At 43.0% G+C, this 22458-nt stretch overlaps 1 protein-coding gene and 1 non-coding gene across 3 annotated transcripts in view; both read left to right on the forward strand.

Moving 5' to 3' along the window:
• Positions 1 to 16103: 16103 nt before the first annotated feature.
• trnae-uuc (transfer RNA glutamic acid (anticodon UUC)) lies at positions 16104 to 16175 on the forward strand. The gene has a single exon. It is a non-coding gene; the product is annotated as a tRNA-Glu (tRNA).
• Positions 16176 to 17453: 1278 nt separating this feature from the next.
• The window catches only part of elf1 (E74-like ETS transcription factor 1), a 269290-nt gene continuing 264285 nt past the window's right edge, over positions 17454 to 22458 (forward strand). For both annotated transcript variants that reach the window (XM_060832618.1, XM_060832620.1), the window contains exon 1: positions 17454 to 17557. The gene's annotated coding sequence lies outside the window, so the exon portion shown is untranslated. The remainder of the gene's footprint in view (positions 17558 to 22458) is intronic.

Raw genomic sequence — 22458 nt, forward strand, 5'->3', positions numbered from 1 at the left:
GGCATTGGAAGATTTCAACTGAGCTCCCTTCTATCTTTTGTAAGTGGGCCTGTGGAGAGTCAGCATCGAGGAGGTTGGACGTTGAGGTCTCCCAGACAAAATGTCCACTTACCAACCTGCCATAATCCAATAGTTACGAAAACTGTCGAAGCATGGAGGGCAATGAGGCAGATGGAGGGTAATATGTCTAAAACATCTTTTCATACTCCCAGGTCTCCGGTCAGCTATTTTGTTTAGGGCTTTTGTCTAGCCATGATAGTTTGGTCTGATAAACCTAAGGCAAGTTTCAAGAAATGTGGGTTTAATAATTGATGCTGTTGAAGATTGAGAGCTATGGCCTTGTTGCGCCGAGTGGCGTTATTTATCTATTGATTGTTTTATAATAAGTGTAGTTTTGATTTGTTTTGTAGAGTAGTATAGTAGTTGGTTTATTGTTTTTGATGTTATGAAGCTATATTTTTATGTTTTTATAACTATCTAATTTTCTAAAGAAAACTCTTTCAATAAAAATACTTAAAAAAAACAACATGGGTGATGTGATGTGATGGTACAATGCCTTTAAGAGAGATGTTCTGTCCTGTTTGTCTTGCAGAGAGATTTGTTATCACAGTGGTGCCAAAATGTCTCCTTCACACAGGCAGTTGATAAACAGCTTGGATATCTCTTTGGGAGTCCTTTCTTTTTGAGGACAAAAGAATAATGAGTGGGCGGGGTCAGGGAATCACACAAACCCAGGAAGGTTTTTACTTTTGCTTTCGGTTAGTCAGAAGATTTCTGCTGCTGCGGAGCTAACAGCTGGAGCTTTATCTCTGTCTGTTGGAGAGAAGACAGCACATGAGAATAAAACTGTCTTGCCAAGGGGGATGTTTATGGGATGCTGCCAATTTTGGAAGACTTGATGATTAGTGGGTGATTCATATACTTTCTTGTTAAATCTTTCAATAGAGTTAAAGTTGAGTTCTTCTTTTCATTTGTATTTTAATTGTGTTGTAAGTGTGTTTTGATGAAAGCCTACTGGTGAACCAATCAAAATTCAACACCTCACACTGCTTTTAAGTAAATATAATAGTCAGATCTAGGCTATCTCCTGGCTATATTTTGGGGATGTCTGGTCTGGTCCATAAGAGATTTTAACACCGTAGAGTTCCAGTAGTTGACTCCTTGGGGCCACAGAGTCCACTGACCTATAGGAACTGGATGACCAAATTAGAGAAAGGCCAATTTTGACAGTATTAGGTAAGAACTTTCGAAAGCTGATTGAAGGCAGATGTTCGCAGGTAAAGGGACAGCTGGAAAATGGGAAGCCTTCAGAAATGAGATAACAAGAATTCAGAGAGAGTATATTCCTGTCAGGGTGAAAGGAAAGGCTGGTAGGTATAGGGAATGCTGAATGACTAAAGAAATTGAGGGCTTGGTTAAGAAAAAGAAGGAAGCATATGTCATGTATAGACAGGATAGATCGAGTGAATCCTTAGAAGAGTATAAAGGCAGTAGGAGTATACTTAAGAGGGAAATCAGGAGGGCAAAAAGGGGATATGAGATAGCTTTGGCAAATAGAATTAAGGAGAATCCAAATGGGTTTTACAAATATATTAAGGACAAAAGGGTAACTAGGGAGACAATAGTGCCCCTCAAAGATCAGCAAGGCGGCCTTTGTGTGGAGCCACAAAAAATGGTGGAGATACTAAATGAATATTTTGCATCAGTATTTACTGTGGAAAAGGATATGGAAAATATAGACTCTAGGGAAACAGATGGTGACATCTTGCAAAATGTCCAGATTACAGAGGAGGAAGTGCTGGATGTCTTGAAACGGGTAAAGGTGGATAAATCCCCTAGACCTGATCAGGCGTACCCGAGAACTCTGTGGGAAGCTAGAGAAGTGATTGCTGGACCTCTTACTGAGATATTTGTATCATTGATAGTCACAGGTGAGGTGCCAGAAGACTGGAGGTTGGCAAACGTGGTGCCACTGTTTAAGAAGGGCGGTAAAGACAAGCCAGGGAACTATAGACCAGTGAACCTGACCTCAGTGGTTGGCAAGTTGTTGGAAGGAATCCTGAGGGACAGGATGTACATGTATTTGGAAAGGCAAGGACTGATTAGAGATAGTCAACATGGCTTTGTGCGTGGGAAATCATGTCTCACAAACTTGATAGAGATTTTTGAAGAAGTAACAAAGAGGATTAATGAGGGCAGAGCAGTAGATGTGATCTATATGGACTACAGTAAGGCGTTCGACAAGGTTCCCCATGGGAGACTGGTTAGCAAGATTAGATCTTATGGAATACAGGGAGAACTAGCCATTTGTTACAGGACTGGCTCAAAGGTAGAAGACAGAGGGTGGTGGTGGAGGGTTGTTTTTCAGACTGGAAGCCTGTGACCAGTGGCATTCCCCAAGGATCGGTGCTAGGCCCTCTATTTTTTGAGAGTTACATAAATGATTTGGATGTGAGCATAAGAGGTACAGTTAGTAAGTTTGCAGATGACACCAAAATTGGAGGTGTCGTGGACAGCAAAGAGGGTTACCTCAGATTACAACAGGATCTGGACCAGATGGGCCAATGGGCTGAGAAGTGGCAGATAGAGTTTAATTCAGATAAATGCAAGGTGCTGCATTTTGGGAAAGCAAATCTTAGCAGGACTTATACACTTAATGGTAAGGTCCTAGAGAGTGTTGCTGAACAAAAAGACCTTCGAGTGCAGATACATAGCTCCTTGAAAGTGGAGTTGTAGGTAGATAGGATAGTGAAGAAGGTGTTTGGTATACTTTCCTTTATTGGTCAGAGTATTGAGTACAGAAGTTGGAAGGTCATGTTATGGCTGTACAGGACATTGGTTAGGCCACTGTTGGAATATTGCGTGCAATTCTGGTCTCCTTCCTATCGGAAAGATGTTGTGAAACTTGTAAGGGTTCAGAAAATATTTACAGGGATGTTGTCAAGGTTGGAGGATTTGAGCTGTAGGGAGAGGCTGAACAGGCTGGAGCATTTTCCCTGGAGCGTCAGAGACCGAGGGGTGACCTTATAGACGTTTACAAAATTATGAGGGGCATCGATAGCATAAATAGACAAAGTCTTTTCCCTGGGGTCAGGGAGTCCAGAACTAGAGGGCATAGGTTTAGGGTGAGAGGGGAAAGATATAAAAGAGACCTTAAGGGCCACTTTTTCACACAGAGGGTGGTGCGTGTATGGAATGAGCTGCCAGAGGAAGTGGTGGAGGCTGGTACAATTGCAACATTTAAAAGGCATTTGGATGGGTATATGAATAGGAAGGGTTTGGAGGGATATGGGCCGGGTGCTGGCAGATGGGACGAGATTGGGTTGGATATCTGGTCAGCATGGACGGGTTGGACCGAAGGGTCTGTTTCCATGCTGTACATTTCTATGACTCTATGACTTGTGATCACAGGCAGCATTCCTGCACTGATGGAAGTAGTCATGGGTTTGGAAGGTGCTGTCCAAGGATCTTTGTTCAATTTCTACAGTGCATCTTATAGATCATATCCACTACTGCTGCTAAGTGTTAGTGGTGAAGGGAATGAATGCTTGTGGCTGTGGTGCCAGTCAAGCAGGATGCTCTGTCCTGGATGGTGTCAAACCTCTTGAGTGTTGTTGGAGTTGCATTCATCCAGACAAGTGGGGATTATTCATCACAATCTTGACTTGTGTCTTGTAGATGGTGGACAGGCTTTGGGGAGAGAGGATGTGGGTTATTCACTGCAGTATTTCAAGCCTCTGAACTGTTTTTGTGGCCACTATATTTATGTGCTAAGTCCAGTTGAATTTGTGGTCAATGGAAACCCCCAGGATGTTGATAGTGGGGGATTTTAGTGATGGTAATGGCATTGAATGTCAAGAAATCTTGGGCTCAGCACAGTGGGGGAAAAAACCGACAGGGCAGCAAGTAATGACATTTGCCAGCACTGAGAGACAGTATATGTATGCAACTGCAAATGTGTTGCTGGTCAAAGCACAGCAGGCCAGGCAGCATCTCAGGAATAGAGAATTCGACGTTTCGAGCATAAGCCCTTCTGATGAAGGGCTTATGCTCGAAACGTCGAATTCTCTATTCCTGAGATGCTGCCTGGCCTGCTGTGCTTTGACCAGCAACACATTTGCAGCTGTGATCTCCAGCATCTGCAGACCTCATTTTTTACTAGTATATGTATGCAGTCAAGACATTGAAGTCCACATTACCACACTGTGCTGGTGCAAGAATACTGCCTGTGATCACAAGCCATCTATCTCCTATAGTTCAGTGGACTCTGCAACCACCAGGAGTCAACTAATGGAACTCTGTAGTGTTAAAATCTCCCACACTGTTTTTATTAACCACCAGGGATTGAGAACAAATCTGTAGTCTCACAGCTGTTCTGAGAGGTTGGGTATCCGTCATTCAAACAGAAATGCTGGGAATCGAAATTAACAAGAAATGCTGTGGTTAGCAGGTCTTTACAGCATTTATGCAGAGACTAAAACAGATCCTACATGTCAGGCTGTTGACCTTTAATCTGAACTAATACCATCCTGGCTGAGCTTTCATCTTCCACTGTCCTTGTTACCATCTCCATGGAGACTAAAAGCCATTCAGAGTGGAATTCAAAATTCCAGTTATTAGGAAGAAGAATATCAGGTCAGCATTTTATCTTCTTTTTATTGCATCAATCACTAAATACAAATCACTTAATTAAATACCATTCACACTTCTTAGCCAAGGTATATTCAAAGCACCAAACGGATTGTGCAGCTGACTTTACTGCTTTTAATAAACCCATTATGTTAGTGTCTTAGGTATTTTCAATTTCCTGGAAACAATCTGATGTGGTTAGCCCCTAATGGTCTTATCTTTTCCTTTATACTACTTTCACCATGACTCTGTTCCAACAAGTTCCAACTCAACATGAATTTGGTCTTCAAACCTCCAATTTGCACAATGAATGAGAGTCAGTATTTTCTCTGCTTAAAGTGCAGGCTTGTTTCAGAGTTACTTTATGCTTTCCAACTCATTCAGCTATAGACTAGCAAAATCAATTACAGCAACACCCCATCTCTGGGTTAACAGGGGCATCTCAAACTTCTTCTTAAAATGGCTTTCAGTCTATGGCATTAAGAAACACATTAGTCTTGGAAGAAGTAGAAACATTAATGTAATCATCAGATCCGCAATGTGATAGTGGTGACTTACTTTCATCTTAAGGGACTGGTTCCATCTCAGCCACTTATAGTCCGATGCTAATTGTACCTTTCCATATTGTAAAGACAAAGAGATTCTAGATCATTATGAAAGTCACTCCAGAGGCCCAAATCTGGAAGACCTGCACTTGAATGTAGCACTTATCATTTCCATAATGTGGGTCAATGCGAGTTACCAATGTGCACAACAATGGTTCATCAAGACAGCAAGAAATATAAAGTGCTGCTGCCTCAGGTTGATCAGTTTTTCATTCATGGAATATCTGAAATATGACTTTTGTACTTTAGACCTAATTGAAACATATCTAAAACTACAAGAGTTCTCTGATGAGGTGGTATATCATAAAATCCCTACAGTGTGGAAGCGGACCATTTAGTCCACTCCAAACCTGCAAAGAGCATCCCAACCCCCTACCCATAATCCTGCATTTCCCATGACTAATCCACCTAGCCTATATGTCTTTGGACTGTGGGAGGAAACTCACATGGACACAGGGAAAACATGCAAATTCCACACAGAAAGTCACCCAAGGCTGGTATTGAACCCAGATCCCTGGTGCTGTGAGCCACCATGCTCTCCCTGGAGATATGGTATTCTTTCAGATATAGTCCCTGGACATCTTTGGGGGAGGTCAATAATTCTTTGGAGAAGAAGGGTTCCCTTTTGAGAGGTAAAGTATCCTTTTGTATTGTTAACAAACATGATGAATATACATAAGACAGTGCAAAAACTCAATGGAACTACGCATTGGGAATATCAAAGGTGCTGTATGTTGACAAGGCATTTACAACTCCTTACCTGCTAATATGTGAAGAATTGGTCTCATATTTTAAAAAAAATGTCAGTGTCAGCTAATTTGCTCTGACTTTTAACATAGGCCTGAAGGTTAGCATTATAGGATTTTAACATTGTCATATATTATAACAAACTTGGTTTTAACTGACACTCTTGATAAATTGGCGAGAAAAAGTCTGAAATGCTGGAAGTTTACTGCATTATTGACAAAGCTTTTCACTGTGCCTTGGTACACATGACAATGAATTCAACTCAATTCAATTCAATTCACCTCCATCACATCTGAATGACCAATTGAGGATGTGAGGCTCTCTGGTGATAATTTGTATTTAAGGCAAAGTTGCATTATTATTTTACTGATTTATGCTGTTAATAATGAATAACAATGATGTGTATACCCCGTGCATGACGTTTCTATTGCTTACTGTTTGTTTTTACATTGATCAGGTGGATCTTTTTATTATCTGGAATATTTAATCAACCAGTACACTGTTGGTCCCTCAGGAGCCGGTTGGCTGGACTGTACTTCCAAGTGGTTGCTGTAAACAACCCCTGGCATTCTTCACTTATCATTATCAGGACGGTGCAAAATTATAACTGATTTTGGGAGAATGCTAGCATTGCCTTGGGGAAATAGGAAATAAATGCAGCCTTGCTGGTGCTGTCCATATCCCAGTCAGAAACTCTTGGGAATACCTTATTTCTTGCTAAATCTGATTGTAACTGCTATTTTCTTCCTAACAGACATCTATCCAACACCCTTTTAATGTGTTTCCATTTCAGCAGCTTCTATCAGGAGCACTCCAGATATCATAACCCGACTGTGTATAAAACAACTTACCTCTTCTCATAGAGTCATTGGAAACAGACCCTTTGGTCCAACTCGTCCATGCTGACCAGATATTCTAAATTAATCTAGTCCCATTTACCAGCACTTGGCCCATATCCCTCTAAACCCACATACCCATCCTAATGCCTTTTAAATGTTGTAAATTTTACCAGCCTCCGCCTGGCTCTTTTGCCAATTACCTTGAATCTTTGTCCTCTGCCTTTCGCAGTAATGGGAGATCTGCACTTTTGTGAGGGAACAGCAACATGTTTTATTGACTGTAGCTATACACAGATGGGAAGTCGGGGTCAATTAACCCAGACACCAACAGCCACGGGCGCCAGTTCCATGTGATTTGTCATCAATAAGACGCAACTCCCTTGTACACATGCTCAATGTAGCTGTATTCAGAGTAAATGGATCATTACTCTTACTTGACAGTTACTGTTCTTTCCGCTGTTTTGTCTCATTTACTCCACCTTTGGATTCTGAACACTTATGTTAAATGTTCCCTTCAGCTCCTTTGCTTGACAGCAGTGAACCCTCACAACAACCAAACACCTGTCTTATCATCTGTATATGACATACAGATATCTGTATGTTGAAATGAATAGGCTACATGCAATGAAAGGAAATTGAACAAAATGCCACAGAGCAGCCCCTATCTCTCACCAAAACAGAATTCCTTCATTCCTGCTAACGTTCCTTTTAATCTCTTCTCCATTCTCCCCAACACCGTATAGAACTGAGCACAATACTCCAGCTGCGACATAACCAGTGCTTTAGAAATGTTTGACATGATTTCAATTCTATTGTGCTTTAGTATGCTATGTACAAAGCTAAATGTTTTGTCGCAGCCTTGTCCACGCATCTGCATATCTTCCATGTTTCTGCATGTGAACTTCCATGTCTCTCTGTTCCTGCACATTCATGTTAAAATGGCATTGCTTCGCTTCAGTATAAATTCACTTTTAAACACACTTAAACTTCCAGTGTCTGTCCATTTCAATGGTCTGTGTCCTGCTGAAGCCATTTCTGTCTTCTTCGCTGTTTCCCAAGGGTTGCGTCACCTGTCAGATTTAGAATCAAGTCTTAGATGTCTCTGACATGGAAATGTGATGAGAAATGCTGTCCACTCCAACCACAACAGTCCCAAAATTCCAGTGGTCAGATTTCTGTAACAGGCTAGAATAACCATGTTGGGATCATGTAGAATTCTCAACATAGCTGACTCCAAGGGAGTTGCTTGATAAGTTATATTTCCCAGTAAGTAATTCCCCCCTGCATCTAGAATCTTCTGTGATTCCCCCTAAATTTGGATGCTTCAGAGGGTCCCATTGTATTTATACTGAAAAGGAAATCTGCCATCCGTACTTGTTCTGGCCTACATGTGATTCTAGACCCACGGCAATGCGGTTGACTCTGAACTGCCCTTTGAAATGTCCAGAATGCCACTTCACTTCAGGGCAGTTCAGGATGGATAGCAACCGCTAGATCACCCTGCAACCTCTCCATCACAGGAAGGAGTCAAGAGAAAGGAAGACGACTGATTATCCAAGAGAGTTTAAATCGACTCAAACTCCTGAGTAACTATTAAACAGGACCATTGACCTACCACTCACTCCACTCCCCCAACCACCCCCTTCTGCCAGACCTAACCCTGCCGGTGCCACCATGACCTGACCCCATTAGACCTGAGATCAACCCTCACTTTAACCTGACCCTATCAGATGTGTGGTCTGCCTTGATCCAAAGTTACCCAGCCTGATCGTACTGGACCTGACACCAACATCTCTTCACCCAACCCCACGTCCACATGAGACATCAAACATCCCCCTCCCTGCCCGGACACTACCTGACACTCAGCAAAGGGCAGACAGCTCCCTCTTCATCATCCCCATATCTAGCCCATCACCCCACCCTCACCCTGACCCAACTCCCCCACACATCCAAAGAACTCATTTTACTCAAGAATGGCACACCTTGGGCACTACCTCCTCACCCATCTAGCACTCTATCCTTTTACCTACGTGGTACCTTACCCCCTTATCTACTCAGCTGGCACTCTACCTCTTCATCCCACATTTGACTTTCTTCAGCCCCTGTCAAAGTGACTTTGGGACCTTTAATAAACATGACTCCTACAATAAGGCAGCAAGTGTTGGAAAGAAGGGCCTTGGCTTAGCTTGCCTTGCTACATTGGCTCTGAGCGGCTTTCTCCCTAGTTTCGACCAATGGACATCAGATCAGACTTGGAATTTTGGAGCAAACATTGTCAATGGGTAAGTGGGCTAAAATTCCATGGGGGGAGGGATTCCTTTTGGTCGAATTTGTTCCAATGGTTATCAAAATTGCTGGGCCTTCATTTTCGCCATTCTGACAAAGAGATCCAAGTGGACAGCACATGAATAATTCATTCAAAGATTAAAGTGTGCCTGCCTACCTGCCTGTTGAGACCTTTTACTATGTTAAAGGCACTTTATAAATGCAAGTTATTGTTCCCTAGGTTGTGAAATAACATGTGGAATGATAAATCTGAAAGAAAGGCAATTTTCATTTTGAGGTGCAGATAATTTGAATGTAAAGTTACTCCATACTTCCAACTTACCTGATACAACCTTTGCAGAATCTAGTGTACAACATTGAACATAACTCAAGGTTGTTACTAGGCTGGAGTTTAAGGAAACTGGACTGAGATTCCGAATTTGCTGCCTACTGGTGCTATTAGTTGACAAAACAGGACTGAATATTTCACAATGGGTAGAGTCTACTTGAAAGAACTTGCAGGAAGACACTTTTGTAGCGCTGTATCGTCTTAAAAATGCTAATTTGATTTCAGTGACCAAATAACTGCAGCCTTGATTAAGCCATGACTGCCATTTAAACCAGGGACACACTGAGGTGAGGAGATCCCTGTCTCAGGTCTCTGTGTATGATCACTCACACTGATGGTGTTCTTTATCTCATGGACTAAACCTTGGCAGATGATCAACAGGAACACTCTGCCTGTCAGAGGTAGAGAACAACTGTGGAAAAAGCTTCAGGACACTGATATTGACTATGAAATAGGTAAAAGTTTAAAACAATTCAGAACATAAATTGACATAAAGAGGGAATATGAGCACCGTTATAAAATGTCAATGTAGCTACATATTTGGTGAGAACACAGAACCTATCCCCACGTGAGTGAAGCAAATACAAGAGATACATTTTAAGGGGAGCCAGATAGGCACATAAGGGAGAATAGAATAGGATACAGTGACGTGGTGACATGATGCAAGGTGGGAGAAGGCTACTGGAGGAGGAGAATCCACAAATCTCCCTAACCCCAATGATGGAAGAGCCCAGAACATCAGCGCAAAAGCAACAAGCTTCAGTCAGAAGTGCCAAATGCAGGATCCATCTTAGCCTCCTCTGAGCTCCCAGGGCATAAACTCCAATCTTCAGCCAATTTGTTTCATTTGTATGATTTCAAGAAATGGTTGGAGGCACCGGAGATTGCATAGGCTGTGGGCACTGACAACCGTCAGCAATAGTACTGAAGACCTGTTCCAGAATTAGCTGTACCCCCTAGCCAAGCTATTCCAATACAAGGGAGAATCTAACCATATCTCGAGTTTCAATGTCATCATAATCCTCCCACTATCAATACCATGGAGTGACCATTGACCAGAAACTGAACCCCACCTGTCATGTATATTCTGTGGCCAATCAGAAGAGCAAATCAGAAGCTAACAGTTTTGTACTGGGTAGCTCAACGTCTGTCTTTTCATTGCCTACCCAACATCAATGAGGCAATAATCAGGAACACGATGGCATAGTCTCCACTTGTCTTGATCAGTGCAGCTCCGAAAGCACTCAATAAACTCAATATTATCCTGCAGTTGCAGTCCATTTGATTGGCAATGCATCCATAATCTTCAATACTCATTCCCTTCACCATATACCCATAGTGACAGCAGGACAAACTCTTATCAATATGTCATGCAGTTACATCACCAAGCCTCCTCCCACAGAATATTCCAAACCCATTTCCAAACCATATGCCATTGTGACTTGGAAATTTAACACTGTTCCTCCACTGTTACTGTGTTAAAACCCTGGAAATCCTTTCCTAACAGTACTATAGGTGAATCAACACCCCAAAGACTGAAGCATTTCAAAAAGGCAGCTCATCACGACCTTCCCCAGGGTAATTAGGGCAGGGCAGTAAATGCTGGCCTAGCCAGCAACACTGACATCCCTTAAAATGATAAGAGTAAAAATGCTCAACTTCCACCACTGCAACATTGGTGACCGTGCCTTCAATTACTTCGACCCTAAGGTCTGTCAGGATAGAAATTTCCACCTGATCTTCTGTTAAATAAGTTTTCCAATCTCAAGGCCTGCAAGCTAATGCCATCCAGAAGGTAAGCCGACCATGGCCAGAGGCTCCCAATCCAAGCAGTATAAACCCGCTGTTAAAATTGTCATCCAAATGCAAGCAGATATTGTCATGATTGCAATGTAATGTGTACTCCTAGTGCTTAAAAGTAAGGTAAAAAACAAAGAGGAAATTGAGTTGGTATCATTACTATGTAGCTAGGACTGGCGTCAGGTACAGACAAGGTGCCTTCCTGCTGAAATTGGTAGGCTCTGATAGCATCAGCCAGATTCAGCAGTAAGAGGATATGCTGTGTTTGCACTTTGTTAGAATTCAGACCCATTGGATGGATGTGGGTATAAGAGACTATCAGATATGCTGTTCGTGTACAACATGGTCAGTGGTTTAGACTACAGTATTTTACAGTAGTCAGCCAATTGGAATATACTTTGGTTATACATCATCTCATGCTGCCAGTTTCTGTTTTCTCCTTGCTCTAGGCTGGAACTAACTTTGTGTTCCCAAAGAAAGGAGGAGTGAAGGTTCCAAATAAGCATAAAGTGAATATGATTCCCTTCCCTCCGATCTGTGTGCCCATTGTGAGGTTTTGCAGATGATACCGGATTTGGATTCAGGTCAGGGAATCCTCTTTCAGAACAGCAAGATTTCCTGCAATTGTGGTTTTATTCTTTCATTGAATGTGGGTGTCACACGCAAGGCCAGTATTTATTATCAATCTCTCATTGCTGTTGAATTGCTGGTCCATTTTCAGAAGGCAATTAAAAAACAACTACATTGTTATGGGTCTTGGGTCACATCCAGGCCAAACCAGGTAAGGGTGGCAGATTTTCTTCCCTAAAGAGGATGAGTGAACCGGCTAGAATTTTACCACAAGCAATGAATGTTTTATAGTCTCCATTGCCAAGTCTAATTTTACGTCCATATTTATTTAATTGAATTTAAATTGCACCAGCCGCTATGATGGGATTTACCCAATATCCCCATAGCTTGGTTCTCCTGATTGCTGGCTCACTGGCAGTATAACCACAGCATGAGAGTGTGGTGCTGGAAAAGCACAGCAGATCAGGCCCGAAGAGCAGGTGAATCGATTTTTCGGGCAAAAGCCCTTCATCAAGGCATGTAGACAGAAACATAGCATGAGTCAAGATTAGAGTGGTGCTGGAAAAGCACAGCAGGTCAGGCAGCATCCGAGGAGCAGGAAAATCGATGTTTCGGGCAAAAGCCCTTCATCAGAAGCTTAGCATGAGTATTGTGAAGAATCTTATTCCAAAATTAAAAGAAAAGTATGTGAAGTGCCAGCTTTGTTGCATTTCAGAAAGTCCACTTCAGGGAGGTGTTTTTGTCATGGGTAATGTCAAGAGGCCTCGACCAATGCTTTGGAGTCAAAGATTCTAATCCCACCTTAGCAGGTGATGGAATTTAAAATCAATTAATAAATCTGGAAATACAAATCCCAGTGATAGTGACTGAAGCCAACATAGTATCAATTCTCTAACTTGACTAAGTTCAGTATTAATCCTTCTGACTGAGTTAGCCCAATATCAATACTCTATCGATAGTCTAGTCTGAATCCTATGACTGCAATCAGCCCAGTGCCATGGAATTCATGGAATCCCTATGGTGTGGAAGCAGGCCATTCAGCCCACTGAGTCCACACCAACCCTCTGAAGAGCATCCCATCCAGACTCACCCCATCTCTGTAACCCTGCATTACTCATGGCTAATCCACCCATCCCTGGGGATTATGGGCAACTTAGAATTTAGAATCCCTACAGTGTGGAAACAGACCCTTCAGCCCAACAAGTCTACACCAATCCTCCAAAGAGTCTGCCATCTAAACCCATTACTCTACATTTACCCCTGACTAATCCATCAAACCTATACATCCTGAACACTACGGGCAATTTAGCATGGCCAATTCACCTAACCTGCACATCTTTGGATTGTGGGAGGAAACTGGAGCACCTGGAAGAAACCCACACAGACACAGGGAGAATGTGCAAACTCCACATAGTGGTGAAAGTGAGGACTGCGGATGCTGGTGATTAGAGTTGAGAGTGTGGTGCTGGAAAAGCACAGCAAGTCAGGCAGTATCCAATCTCATTCCTGATGAAGGGCTTTTGCCCGAAACATCGAATTTTCCTGCTCCTCGGATGCTGCCTGACCTGCTGTGCTTTTCCTGCACCACATTCTCATCTCTAAACTCCACACAGTGTCCCATGCATGGAACCAAACTCAGGAGTTTGCACATTCTCCCCGTGTCTGCATGGGTGTCCTCCGGGTGCTCCGGTTTTCTCCCACAGTCCATAGATGTGTAGGTCAGGTGAACTGGCCATTCTAAATTGCCTGTAGTGTTAGATACACTAGTCAGAGAGAAATGAGTCTGGGTGGGTTACTCTTTGGAGGGTTGGTGTGGACTTGTTGGGCCGAAGGGCCTGTTTTCACACTGTAGGGAATGTAATCCCGAATGCTGCAAGGCTGCAGTGCGAACCACTGAGCCACCATGCCGCCCCTAGTTAACTGAGCATTAATTCTCTAATTGTCAGCCCAGTACTAATTCTCTGACTGGAGTTATACAGTCATGGAATTTTACAGCATGGAAACAGAACCTTCGGCCCAACCAGTCCACAACGACTATGTTCCCAAACTAAACTAATCCTACCCACTTGCATTTGGCCCATATCCCTCCTAGCTTTTCCTGTTCATGTATTTGTCCAAAGGTCTTTTAAATGTTGTAATGTACCCACATCCACCACTTCCTCTGACAGTCTATTCCACACACTAACCACTCTGTAAAAATGTTGCCCTTAAAGTTTTTTTAAATGTTGCTCCTTTCACTTTAAAAACATACCCTCCAGTTTTGAACTCCCCCACCTTAAGGAAAACACCTTTGCCATTCACCTTATGATTTTACAAACCTCTATAAGACCTCAACATCCTCTGCTCCATGAAAAATGTCTCTATACAAAACTGAAAGAACAGCAGATGCTGTAAATCAGAAACAAAAGCAGAAGTTGCTGGAAAAGCTCAGCAGGTCTGGCAGCATCTGTGCAGGGAAATCAAAGTTAACATTTTGTGTCCAGTGACCCTTCCTCAGAACTGATGGTAGCTGGAAAATGACAGTTTTCCTGCATTAGACAGAATGGGGGGGGGGGGGGAAAGGAGAGGGTGAGTGGGTAAGGAGGAGCCCAAAGACAGAGAAGAACAGTTCCACAGACAAAGTAGGTAATGATCTGGCTATGGGGGTGGATAGCTGTTAATGGAGACTGTTAGTGGCTAACAATAGATAATGTGTAATGGCAGACTATATGATAACAATGCCTGGTGTGTGGGGTAGGGGGCTGGGCACACTCCCATGTCCGAGTGCTCTACCCCACACACCAGGCCTTGTTATCACTATTGTTAGCCACTAACAGTTTCCATTAACAGTTATTCATCCTCCTAGCCAGACTGTTATCTACTTTGTAGGAACAAATTACTGCTGATGCTAGGATCTGTACTGCAGACAACAAATGTTTAGATCTCAGAAGGTCAGGCAGCATCTGTGGAGAAACAGCAAGTTAACATTTTGAGTCTAGATGAATCTTCATCAGAGCTGAAGTGAAATGTGGAGGGATAGCATTTAAGCTATATTTCAGGGTGGGTGGTTGTTATGGTGGGGATAGTGGGTGTAGGGTGCTGATGAATAGTAGTTTACATCGGAATGTGAGAATGGTAGAACAATGGTGTGTCTCCTGCCCGGCTTGAAAGGACAGTAAGTGGGATGGGGGAGGGGAGGACGTGATAACAAGCTAAAAGAAAGGAAAGAAATGGTTCACAATTTAAAGGTGTTGAACTCAATTTAAAGGTGGGCGGCACGGTGGCACAGTGGTTAGCACTGCTGCCTCACAGCGCCTGTAGACCCGGGTTCATTTCCCGACTCAGGCGACTGACTGTGTGGAGTTTGCACGTTCTCCCCGTGTCTGCGTGGGTTTCCTCCGGGTGCTCCGGTTTCCTCCCACAGTCACAAAGATGTGCGGGTCAGGTGAATTGGCCATGCTAAATTGCCCATAGTGTTAGGTAAGGTGTAAATGTAGGGGTATGGGTGGGTTGCGCTTCGGCGGGTCGGTGTGGACTTGTTGGGCCGAAGGGCCTGTTTCCACACTGTAAGTCTAATCTAATCTAATCAAGTCCAGAGGCTGTAAAGTGACTAGTCTGAAGGTGAGATGGTGTTCTTCTAGTTTGCACTGTTGTTCACTGGAACACTGCTGCATGCTCATCCAAGGGCCCAAAACAATCTTTCCAGGTGAAACAGCATTTCACCTTGACCTCCTCCAACCTGTGTATTGTGTTCGCTGCACCCGATGTGGCCTGTTCTACACTGAGGATACCAAATGCAGACTAGGTTTGCAGAGTGGAACACCTCTGGTCAGCATGCACGCAGGACCCTGACCTTCCTGTAGACATTTTAACACAGTGTGCTGCTCCTGTGCCCACTTGTCTGTCCTCGGCAAGCCGGGCAGCATCAAGAAGTGGAAAAGTCAACACTTTGTGTGTAACCCGTTTTCAGAACCCAAAACGTTGACTTCTCTACTTCCTGATGCTGTCTGCCTCATGCTTATCTACATTGGAATCCAGCATCTGCAGTTTTTCTCTCTCTGCAGTGTTCCCAGTATTAATCCTGTGTAGCTAGCCCAGTATATATTAGTCTCTGACTCTACCTAGCCCAGGATTAGTCCTCTGAGTATAGCTTACCCAGTAGTAACCCATTGATAGGAGTAAACCTGTATCAATTCTTTGCATGAAACAGCTGACTGTAGTTAAACCAATACGCATCGTATAAACAACACGTAATTATAAACTCAGTGACGACCTGATGACACACTTACATTCGGTTCAGAAGCAGTTGTTCTCAACTCCTCCCATATGGTCTAGCGGTTAGGATTCCTGGTTTTCACCCAGGCGGCCCGGGTTCGACTCCCGGTATGGGAATGAGCAATTTTTAAAATTTGTTTTGCACTTACAACTTTACTTTTTTTACGGCAAAATGATCAAACAAATGTGCGAGCGATCCCCCACGAGTTGCCGACGATGGTGGGTGGGATTGAGCTGCAGACTGGGCACTGGGCTCCCTTAGCCGGGGCTGCTTGGTGACTGGGTTTGGCTAAGATTGGGCATTTTGACTCTAAATGACCCTGTGGGAATCCTCTCCAACTCCCGTCCTGTAGCCTCCGTGGGGGGGGGTAAAGGGACAATGGGTGACGCCCCCTCCCTTCCCCTGGGGGTGTTCTCTCTCTATCTTTTGACATCCCCACCCCACATGATGTCTCCTGTCGAGAATTCAGGGACTTTTTTTTGGGAGCGTGGGTCACTTCTGGGAAAAAAGGAGCTGTTCCCTCATCCCAGGGACTGTCTCCAAATGCACTTTTCATACTGCCCGGACATCAATGTAAATCACAAGGACCTTTTTTTAAAAAAAACAGAGTTTGATATTGCTTCTATTGCAAACAAGTCCGGCTCATTTCCAGCCGTCAGATGAATACAAGCATTTCTGTTGGGAAGTTAAATTTATAAATATTTAAATCGGTTTCTGTCGATGTGGGGGATTCTTCCACAGACTGGGACAATGCCCAGTCAATGAACTTAAATCCATCAAATACAATCCTGCCAACGCGTATGAAATCGACTTCATCACAGCCCAATTCCTTCCTAACATCCTGCACAATTATTCCGCACTATTCAGTTATTATCTAAAGTGAAATTGATTTCGAAATCCCGCTCTATCAGAGCAAGTTCACTCCAGTTGCAAACTCTACTTTTGTTGTCAAAGTCACCTTAATCCACTAATTATTTGCACTCCTCGACTTTTCCATTTTCTCCACTCCTAGCTTTTCCTTGTTAATAGGTAGCAACTCTGCCGCATCTCTATATATTTCTATCCCTTGAGTGTTATAATGTCACTAAGGTGAGCATTTTTTTTTGGAAAACAATGCTTTATCTTCGAAAATAGATTTTTGAAAAAAAAAGAAACGCATTTTATATCTAAAGCCCGACTAGAAGTTTTTAGAATATACAAAACCGACGTGTGTGTTGTTTTTGTGGATAATAAGCCGTTCTGGCGCCACTCAAATGCTGTTAATGTTCATCCCGTGTGAAGCTTGGAGACCGTCCCTTGTTGCAGAAATTGGCCACAGTGTTATGGAAAAATGTGATTCGCCCGGAGCCAATGGAAAGGACGAGAAACGAGTTAGGAAATCCCCAAACCTTCAGGAGTTTCGCTGGGGATTGAGACCGAGTGTGGAGGCTATCCTGCAGTCATTAGCACTGACCTATCCACGGTCCTCCCACTGTGAGTAAAACAAAACAAGCTCAGGGTGAGTTTCCTAACTTTTTTTCTTATTGTTTAGAGTGAAACTTAGTTGCAGAAGGAACCAGTCCCGTCAGATAAATAAGTTTGATTACTGGCATCATGTTCAATGATTGCATGCTCCGTCACCCCAGGATTTGCTGCGCTCACCCACGTTTTCTTAAAACATTTCAGTGACCGTACACACTTGCAGCAAGTTGTTTCAAAGTTGGGTGGGTTAAACTATTGAGTGTGGTAAGTCTGGGTGTACCAGTGGGTTTAAAGCGACCGTGTAAACAGTTATTGACAGCTCCATTCCCGAAGTATTCCCTCCCAACCAACTTTACCGGTTGGGAGCCGTTTAGTCTTTTTGGGTAAAATATGAGCCTGTAAACGCAGAGATGTAATCACATCACCAGAAGGTAATCTTCATCATTGTTTGCTTCATTTGTGCTAACACCCATTCTCTGTGATGTACTGCTGCGATCAAAAAGTCATTGTAGCTGGCCACAATCCAAGATGTTCAAGGCTGTAGGGAAACTGAATGCTTCAACCCAATAACTTGATCAATGGGAGCATTTAAACTTACATCAGTGAATACCACTATTACATAGTTTTTCTTAAAAAAATATAAAGCAGAACAATTATAAACGAAGTTCTGAGAGGAATGATAGGGCCTGGTGAACTAGTGGCTGGGCATTAATACCTTGGGAAAACGTTTCTCTAGTTAGGTAGCTGGGAAATACTAATATAGGAAGCCACCCAGTGGTACTCTGTTGTATATTTTGTCTTGAAGTAGAATAAACATTATGAATTTCATAAAATAATTTGGGGTGAGGGCTGGGGTGGGGGAAGAGAGAGAATCCTGCTCCTGTTTTCATGTTCACTGTTTAGAATACCTAAGATTGATTTCATAGTCATCTATAAAATTCCATTGGTCTTCTGATGATCTGAGCTAGCTGGTGTTTTGGGATACGGGGAATCTCAGATTTGCGAGTCTATTTGTTGTTTTAAAAAATCACAAGAAAATGCCAGAATTGCAACATGGTTGGAGGAATTCATATCCAAATTGTACGGTACAGAATTAAACTTTTTTTCTCTTTCAAAATTAAACGTGTGCTCCTCTCCATGTTGTGCTGTGGTATTTCTGAGCTGTTCGGTATATCGACTAGCTTTTGAAGTTCTGAAAGAGCAGTGAGTGTGAGATCTGGCTTTCCCATGAAACAGCTGAAGACTTTGTTTTATGTTTTAACACAGATGTTTATTGGGGTGGGGTGGCAAGAAATGTGAGGATCTTGAGGAGTGGGAGTAAGCCAGAGAACACATGACCTGGTTGCATTCATACTGTGCTTCTTAAAAGCTCAGAACATCCGTTTTACAATCCATGAAGTTGTTCAAGTGTAGTCATTGTTATAATCTAAGTATAGCTAATTTATGCAGAGCGTGCCTTCACAGACATCAATCTATTGATAATCTATCTGTGATGTTAATTTGAGGGATACAATGTTGCCAAGACAAAAGGCACTCTCCTACTGTTCTTACATAGTTTATTAAGATGTTTTATTTTGCATAGGAGACTAGGCAGGGCCTCTATTTAACACATCACCCAAGAAACAGCAACACTGACAGAGTAGCATTCAGTTAGTACTGCATGTTGTTAGGAGACAGTGAGGTCTGGAGATGCTGGAGACCAGAGTTGAGAGTGTGTTGCTGGAAAAGCACAGCAGGTCAGGCAGCATCCGAGGAGCAGGAGAATTGACGTTTCAGGCCGGAGCCCTTCATCATTCCTGATGCTGCCTGACCTGCTGTGCTTTTCCAGTAGCACACTCAACTCCATGTTGTTAGCCTGTATTTTCTGGTCAAATCCCTGGACTGGAACTTGCCAACACACATCCATCCTTTTCTCACTCTGAGGCACAAGTGCTTCAAACTGAGTATAGCTAATAGATACTGAGAAAGTCATGCAGGACACCACATAACAGGTTCTAAGTGCTGTATGTCCAATTTGCTGCTTTTTGTTTGTACTAACATCTGCAATTATGTATGGAGTGGGACTTTAACCTTTGACCCTTCTGAGATGAGAGTGTCACCAGCAGAGTCAAATTGAAATGCAATTTTTCCATGATATCACTGTACAAAATACTTACCATGCCCTTGGACTGAAGGGTGAGACAAATTATTGTTTGGTTTTCAGGTCGTACTGTTTTGAAAATGTCAGAGTATTAAGACAGTCCAAATAGATGAGGAGAGCATCGTTTTGACCTGATTTATACTTTCATCTACATTTTAAACTAGCAGCTGTGCATGTTTCATTCCATGCAATAGCTTCAGCTAGTTAATCCTGGGCAGGAATTATCTTTCTTCCCTATTAAGTCAGCTTGTTATACTGGTTAATTTCTTTTCTTATATATTAAGGGAATTAACCTAACCAATGGGGAGATAATAGACAATAGGTGCAGGAGTAGGCCATTTGGCCCTTCGAACCAGCACCACCATTCATTATGATCATGGCTGATCATCCAGAATCAGTATCCTGTTCCTGCCTTGTCCCCATAACCCTTGATTCTACTATCTTTTAAGAACTCTATCCATCTCTTTCTTGAAAGTATCCAGAGACTTGGCCTCCACTGCATTCTGGGGCAGAGCATTCCATGTTGAAAATGTGTTGCTGGTTAAAGCACAGCAGGTCAGGCAGCATCCAAGGAATAGGAAATTCGACGTTTCAGGCATAAGCCCTTCATCAGGAAGGGCTTATGCCTGAAACGTCGAATTTCCTATTCCTTGGATGCTGCCTGACCTGCTGTGCTTTAACCAGCAACACATTTTCAACTGTGATCTCCAGCATCTGCAGACCTCATTTTTTACCCAGAGCATTCCATGTATCCACCACTCTCTGGGTGAAGAAGTTTCTCCTCAACTCTGTTCTAAATAGCCCATCCCTTATTTTTAAACTGTGTCCTCTGGTTCTGGACTCACACATCAGGGGAAACATGCTTCCTGTCTCCAGCGTGTCCAATCCTTTAATAACTTGATACGTCTCAATCATATCCCCTCTCATCTTCTAAACCCAAGGGTATACAAGCCCAGTCGCTCCAATCTTTCAACATATGATAGTCCCGCCATTCCGGGAATTGACCTCGTGAACCTACACTGCATTCCCTCAATAGCCAGAATGTTCTTCCTCAAATTTGGAGACCAAAACTGCACACAATATTGCAGGTGCAGTCTCACCAGGGCCCTGTGCAGCTGTAGAAGGAACCCTTTGCTCCTATACTCAATTCCTCTTGTTACGAAGGCCATCGTGCCATTAGCTTTCTTCGCTGCCTGCTATACCTGCATGCTTGCTTTCATTGACTGATGTACAGGAACACCTAGATCCTGTTGTACTCCCCCTTTACCTAACTTGACTCCATTTAGATAGTAACCTGCCTCCCTGTCCTTGCTACCAAATGGCATTTATCCAAATTAAACTAGATAAATGCCACGCATCTATCCACTCACCTAGGCTGTCCAAGCCACCCTGTATTCTCATAGCATCCTTCTCACATTTTACCCTGCCACCCAGCTGTGTCATCAGCAAATTTGCTAATATTACTTTTAATGTCTGCATCTGTATCATTGGATATTGTAAACAGCTGCGGTCCCAGCACCGAATCTTAGGGTACTCCACTGGTCACCACCTGCCATTCCACAAGGGACCCGTTTATCACTACTTTTTGCTTCGTGTCAGTCAGCCAATTTTCAATCCAAGTCAGTACCTTGTCCCCAATACCATGTGCCCTAATTTTGCTCACTAATCTCCGATGTGGGACCTCATCAAAGGCTTTCTGAAAGTCTAGGTACACTACATCCACGGGCTGTCCCTTGTTTATCTTTTTATAGTTACATCCTCAAAAAATTCCAGATTGGTCAAGCATGATTTCCCCTTTGTAAATCCATGCTGACTCTGACCTATCGTGTTACTGTATCCAAATGAGTCATAATTTCATCTTTTATAATTGATTCCAGCATCTTTCCCACCACTGACGTCAGGCAGATTGGTCTATGATTCCCTGTTTTGTCTCTTCCTCCCTCCTTGGAAAGTGGGACAACATTAGCCTCGCTCCAATCTGCAGGAGCTGATCCTGAATCAATAGAACATTGGAAAATGACTACCAATATGTCCACGATTTCTAGAGCCACCTCCTTAAGTACCGTGGGATGCAGACCATCAGGTCTCAGGGATGTATCAACCTTCAGACCTAACAGTCTATCCAACACCACTTCCTGCCTAATATAAATTCCCTTCAGTTCACCCATTACCCTAGGTCCTTCAGCCACTATTACATCTGGGAGATTGCTTGTGTCTTCCCCAGTGAAGACAGATCCAAAATACCTCTTCAACTCTTCTGCCATTTCCTTGTTCCCCATAATAAATTCACCCGTTTCTGTCTTCAAGGGCCCAATTTTAGTCTTAACTATTTTTTTTCTTTTCACATACCTAAAGAAGCTTTTACTATCCTCCTCTATTTTTGGCAAGTTTACCTTCATACCTCATTTTTTCTCTGCGTAGTGCCTTTTTAGTTTTCCTCTGTTGCTCTTTAAAAGTTTCTCAGTCCTCTGGCTTCCCGCTCATCTTTGCTATGTTATACTTCTCTTTTATCTTTATACAGTCCTCAACTTCCCTCGTCAGCCACGGCCACCCCTGCCTCCCCTTAGGATCTTTCTTCCTCTTTGGAATGAACTGATCCTGCACCTTCTGCATTATATCCAGAAATACCTGCCATTGTTGTTTCACTGCCATCCCTGCTAAGGGATTGAACCATTGAACCTTGACCAGCTCCTCCCTCATAGCTCCATAGTTCCCTTTGTTCAACTGCAATACTGACACTCCCTATTCTCCCTTCTCCCTCTCAAATTGCAGATTAAAATTGATCATATTAAGCTACT

This window comes from Hemiscyllium ocellatum, chromosome 11 (genome assembly GCF_020745735.1).
Source record: "Hemiscyllium ocellatum isolate sHemOce1 chromosome 11, sHemOce1.pat.X.cur, whole genome shotgun sequence".
NCBI lineage: Eukaryota > Metazoa > Chordata > Chondrichthyes > Orectolobiformes > Hemiscylliidae > Hemiscyllium > Hemiscyllium ocellatum.